General features: G+C 45.0%; 1 protein-coding gene across 2 annotated transcripts in view; it reads right to left on the reverse strand.

Moving 5' to 3' along the window:
- Nucleotides 1–5,117, reverse strand: part of FKBP5 (FKBP prolyl isomerase 5) — a 90,882-nt gene extending 85,765 nt beyond the window's left edge. Inside the window, exon 1 of one of the 2 annotated variants that reach the window (XM_087817357.1) lies at nt 5,031–5,117. The gene's annotated coding sequence lies outside the window, so the exon portion shown is untranslated. The remainder of the gene's footprint in view (nt 1–5,030) is intronic. The other variant, XM_087817358.1, reaches the window with a different exon arrangement.
- Between the last annotated feature and the right edge of the window lie 883 nt (nt 5,118–6,000).

A 6,000-nucleotide genomic window follows, 5' to 3' on the forward strand; every position in this document is an offset into this window, starting at 1 on the left:
AAATCTGTGGATACCAAACCCTAGGATGCGAAGGGCCAACTACAGTTAAGTTTTGGAGAAGTCAAAAGATATACTTGGATTTTCAGCTTGGGGGCAGGGGCTGGACACACCCAGCCCCGGCCTTGTTCAAGCGTAGACAGTACACACACCCATAGCTACACATATGTAAATGAAGAGATTCTGAGAAGTCCATCTAGGGTCAACAAAAACATATTAAAAGAATTTATAAAGTCCATAGTGAAAATCTAAGAAGGGAAAGATGACAACCTCAATTTTTCTTAAGTATTATGTACCTTAAGAGCAATTCAAACAAGAAACAAATTTCTCTCCCTGTAAATTACCCCATTTTGCTTCCATGAAAATACCTTCGTCTCACAACAAATCCCCTTCCCAAACCAGAATTTCAGAACATTAAATGTTATCATCCACCATGCAGTAATTTTTAAGCTAGGGGCAAAATCTAGAATGTGTTAAGATTACAAGATTTTATTTTATTGTCTTGCTCTTTTAAACGCTGAACATGGAAGTAATTCCATCGGTTAATATTTAACGTGGTAAAGACTATTTTATCCTCAATGAGAATGTATTTTCTCCATTCCTAAAAGTAATTCGCTGCAGCATTGAGTCTGCGATAGAGACATTCTGACTTTCAAATACCACTGTGTAATTTTCAGCTGACAGCAGAGCAGGCTCTTTAATCTCCAGAAGCAGGAAACAAACATACATGCAAATCTTATTTCTGAAGAGATCAACCTGAAATTCCCAGCCCTGCGTCTGCTAACTCAATGGTCCTTTTCAGGGCGCTAGGAATGGCTCCTCATTTAACATCACCTATGAAACGCCAAGGTGCAGGCAGGACATTACAAAGGGCTCTAGAATTAACCCCCGCCTGCTTCAGGAAGGGTCTCCAGCCACAAAAGGGTGAAAAGCCCTCTTCCAGTCTTCCATCTTTCTTCATCTTTGTTCCTTCTTCCAAAGAATGGGCAATTTCAAAAACATCCAATTTAAATGTTCTGCTTTTTTTTATCTTAAAAAAACATTCTTAGTATTTGGATGTTCCCTAACTTTCACAGATGTGTAACTGTTTACTTAAAAACTCATTCTTTCACTCTGAAAATACATCATTTTCATTTTTCTAATAATTGTACCTCTCTCTAAAAGAAAACCACCTCAATTAACTGTTACAAAAATGACGGCAGCTCCAAACAGCTACAATTCCCAACTTACTTTCTATTATCTTTTACCTGATTATATGAGAACCAAAACAAAATTTTATTCTTATTTTGAAAGTGTTTTCTTCCAGACCAAGGGTAGAAAACAGGTATACCATGTGTGTAGACCCCAAACTCCCTCTGGTGATTCTTCTCTCTCATTAACCAGGTGTTTTCCAAACAACAAGAATTAAATACTAAATTAAGCATAAAATGAACTTGCCCCTTTTGAGCACTATGGCCTTACATGTTCAAGTTTCAGCAGAATGTAGCTCAATTCTCATCAGAACAAACTGTAAGGTACAAATTATTTTCAGTGCTTGAATTTCAGTGTTTCAAGTACTGCTAAAATATCCTCAGTGATCCATGAGCTACACAGATTACGGTTACAAGGGTACATAAGGCCCTATTTATGTAAATTATGTAAGGCCCTACTATAAATTATCCCAACCTGTCTCATTTGGCAGAACTGTCTTTTATACAATAAATGAACATCTTATTTGCAAATTAAATCACACATAAGTGGCTAGTGTTTTAAATCAATAGTTATGTGATTTACATACCAATGTACACCCAGTTTCTGATGAGTATAGATTTAATTTTCTTTACACTTTGGGGGATTACTGTCAGAAACTAAAAATGCACTGTAGAAAAATTCAGAAATTTAAAATAATGAAAAAAACAAATGTAATTACTAATCAGCTAGGTTAGAATGCTCAAATAGTTTCAAAATTATAAAATACACATTTTAATTGTTCAGCATTAAATAATTATAGAATTTAGGGGGCCAAAATATGTATAATATGGACTCTTCTTTAGGAATTGTGAAGATTATACAGGGTGGGGCAAAAGTAGGTTTACAGTTCACATAGGAAAAAATACAATAATTAATAAATAATATTACAAGAATAAACTCTGCGCTTTGGGTACTCACAACCGTAAAGCTCCTTTTGTCTCACCTTGTATCAAAGGCCTACAGTGGATATTCCTAATGCCAGGTATAACTGCTAAATAAAGCAGTACTGATGTCTAGCAGTGTCATTTGATTTATCCCCAAATTTAACTGTTTGAACATGTCCTTGTCTTTTTGTAGCTTTATTCATTCAAAAATACTTGCTCACCCCAAACTCAAAAGGAGCCACACCTGAAGGTAAATGACTTGCAAACACTCCCAACGTTTATTGTGTAGATGTTAGAATTCAACTTATGCTTAATTTTGAAACTGAAATGTGGTTGATAATTTTACGATACTGTCTACCACAGATGAAAATGGACAAAAATCAGTAATTAAAATATCTAAAAACTGAAAATGGGCTTTTAATTATAAAAGGCACTTTTATAGTTAAAGTTCCTAAAATATTCTTTTGTGTAAATGAAATTATGAAATATAACTTTAACTTATATGTGATATATTTAAACACCATCTTGGAATGAAGACTGTAAAACTTCTAATTACCCAAGTAATTATAATTACCCAACTAATACATTCCCCAATTTTATGCGATTCCTTACAACTACTTATATAGGAAAAAAATACTGTACATGAAGACAGGCCACTCAGTGCAATTCATCTACCCTCAGTAAGGGTCAAAAAGCCAACCCGGCCTTTCAGAGCAACAACTTCTACTGCTACAGAAAGAGGATGTCTTTCTTCTCTAGTCTGATTCCATCTTAAGCTAAGAAACCTTTAGGAAACTAAAAATAACTCAAGATATGTATTCTTTTCCAATCTAAGAATAAACAGAAATTTTAAGATTTAATTAGTCATCTAATCCAATATTTTCTAAGTTTTTCATGTTGAACTGGTGAAAATTATGTTTTAAAAAAGATTCACCCCAAATTCCCCAAACGAAAAAAGTTACTCAGAAACATACTTGTTTTGTTAAATGTTGGAAAGGCAAAAGACCTCATAACATATATGCCTGTTGTTTTAGAAAAATAAAATATTTTACAAAGACCATCTTTGATTATTTTTTTTAAATCCCAAATAGTCACAACTAGCCCCTTGGTTAGAGGTCTAAGTAAAATTACCATTCAATGAAACACTAATAAGGTAATATAATTTAATAGAAATTATAGCTTTGTCTTTAAGAAGTTAAAGTTACATATATTAAGTGTAAATCATATCCAATAGATATAAAACAAGACACATTAGAAAAAATGAGTAACCTCAATGTTTCTCACAAATGAATGTTATTAATAACCCTCATTTAAAAAATACTTCTTAAAAGTAATTATTATATATCATTTTAAAATACATTTTTCTGTAGATGTCCTAAATTGGTTAGGGCTACAACTGCAGATCATTAAATGGAGGTCAGTTGGAAAGAGACAGACAGAAAACGCTAAGTGAAAGTATGCCAAATAAAAATTTCCCACCAGAATAATAAATTTTTGAGCCTATCCTTGAATTCTGATTCAAACAGCACAAGAAAAAGCTACTATAATTCTCTAAAGCAAAAACCCTTGGGCGGGGGTGGGGGTGGGAGAACTCCATGGATTAAAAACACTAACCCAAAATATTGCCTTAACTTGTCCCTTGTCCACAATGCAACAAAATGAGAAGACAATAAAAATAAGCGCTCCTGTCTACCCTCAGAGAGGCAAAGAAAGCTCCCATTCACTGGAAAACATACTCCCGAAAAGTAAACGCAAAGCCCCGAGCTCAAGCCGCTTCGTGCAGAATTTACTGAATGGCGGCCAAACGTAGTACACGCCGTCCCGAGGCGCGGGGCAGCTCCGGCTCTCCGCTCTCCGTTCACAACTTGTACCTTACTACGCTTTCGCCACCACTGCAGACACCGATTTTTTAAATGAGACTCAGATGCTCCTCCAGGGTCATCAATTGCCAGAGGTCAATCTACGCGCTGACCCCCTAATTTCTGTGTCTTTACTAACCAACACTGGGTTTGGGGACAGCAGCCTTGGTAGACATCAATGGGTGGGAACGCGTTGTAACGTCCCGGGACCGACCCGAATGAGGAGCCTGGAAACAACTTTTACCCGGCTCTCAGGCGGCATCAGGGTGATCGCCCGTCAGAAGGGGCGCCGCACGGGCACCCTCCACGCGCGCCTGAGAGCCGGGATGCTGCTCCCGGTCCTCCGTCCCAGGGCGGCAGGTGAAGGCGGGGGACGCGCATCCGCATCCGCCGCCCGGGAGCGCCGACCCAGAGCGAGGAGTGCGGCAGCCGGACGCTCCGTTATCCTCACCCTCCACCGGCCCCGCGGGCGAGCGAGGCTCCATCGCGCCCTCGGCGTCCCGGCGCCACTTCTCCCGCCGCCCGGCCCCGCAGGGCGAAGTTTCTCTCCCGCCCGCGGCGGCGGCTGCTGCTCACGCGCCGCCCGGCTCTGCGCGGGTCCCGTCGCCTGCTCCGGGCGGCCGCGGTCATGGGCGCCGGGCCTCGGGCGAGTCGGGGACCGCCGACGGGAGCCGGAGCCGGGACCTGTCAACCCGGGCGGGAAACAAAAGCCGGGTGAGGACGAGCGGGCGCGAGCGGCTTCGCCTCCGCGAGAGGGAGCGCGGGGGGACCGGGAGCGGCTCCCGCGGCCGCCCGGCTCCACGCCTCCCGGAGGGAGCGCCGGCCCCGCGGCGGGCTAGGCGCAGAGGGGCCCCGCAGTGGGGCTGGGGGCCTCCGCCGCGCTGGCCTCGAGGCTCCCCGGCCTCGCTCGCTCGCTCGCTCGCACGCGCCGCGCCCGGGTCGAGGAGCCGCGTGAGGGGGCGGGGAGGCGGCGCGGCGGCGGCTGGACAGCGAAGGAGGGGATTCGGCTCCCGGGGCGCCGCGGCCGCCCGCCCGATCCCTGCGGCCATGGAGCCGGTACCTGTCGCTGCGGTTGCTCGTCGGCTCCGTCTCTCTCCGCCTCACTCGAGCGAGGTTCGCTCTCAGCCCTCCCTGCAGGCTGCCCGCGCGCCGGACGCCGCCGCCCAAGACTGGCAGCGCCCGCGAACCGGCCCGAATCCCCCGGGCAGCGCCCGGCGCCGTCCCGCCCCTGCCGTCCGCAGGACCCGACTTCCATTGGGCCCCTAAGCTGTCAGTCCGCCCCCAAAAGGCGCGCGGGCTGCAGCTCTGCTAGCCCGGATTGGTCGCCGCGAACCGTCCATGCAAATAAGACCCCGCCCATGTCCATTTGCACCTCCGCTCCAGTGTAACCTCCGCCTCTGCGCGCCAGCCCACGTGTCTGACCCTAGCCCTTTGTGGGGCTGGAGGAAACTGACCGACCCCCCATCCTCCACCCTACGCGCTCGCACAGACACACCGCATGCACACACACACACACACACGCACACGCACACACACACACACACACACACACACACACACGCGCGCGCGCGCGCACTCACGCACAACCCCACCCCTTACTTCCAGAGAAAGTAATGCCTGAACAAGCTAGTTCACTTTGCGAACCTTTCAAACATTAGATCCCAGGTGGTTGAGACAGCAAAGTATCTTAAAAAAATGTTTGTGTTCTCTACCAGCACCCCTCCCCCAAAGGGTAGGTCTGCTGAGCAAACTCAGCTTCAAGAGGGGCCCAGGCCCCTCCAAGCAGATAGCAATCTCTGAGTAGCTTCCATAGAGTTTCTGGGCCTTGGGGAATAACTAGCTCAATCCCTTTATTTTTTGTGTGAAAACAGAAGCCTTAAATCCCATAGCTATGGGACTTCATAGTTACCTATGGAAACCTAATGTCTCATAGCTAGGTTAGAAGCTGCATCTCCTAGCTCCAAATCTGCTCTCTATACTATACCACGTTGGTCATTTAGGTCTTTATGAACAGCCAATTCGACAAATCA

Source organism: Miniopterus natalensis, chromosome 5 (genome assembly GCF_054644295.1).
Source record: "Miniopterus natalensis isolate mMinNat1 chromosome 5, mMinNat1.hap1, whole genome shotgun sequence".
NCBI lineage: Eukaryota > Metazoa > Chordata > Mammalia > Chiroptera > Miniopteridae > Miniopterus > Miniopterus natalensis.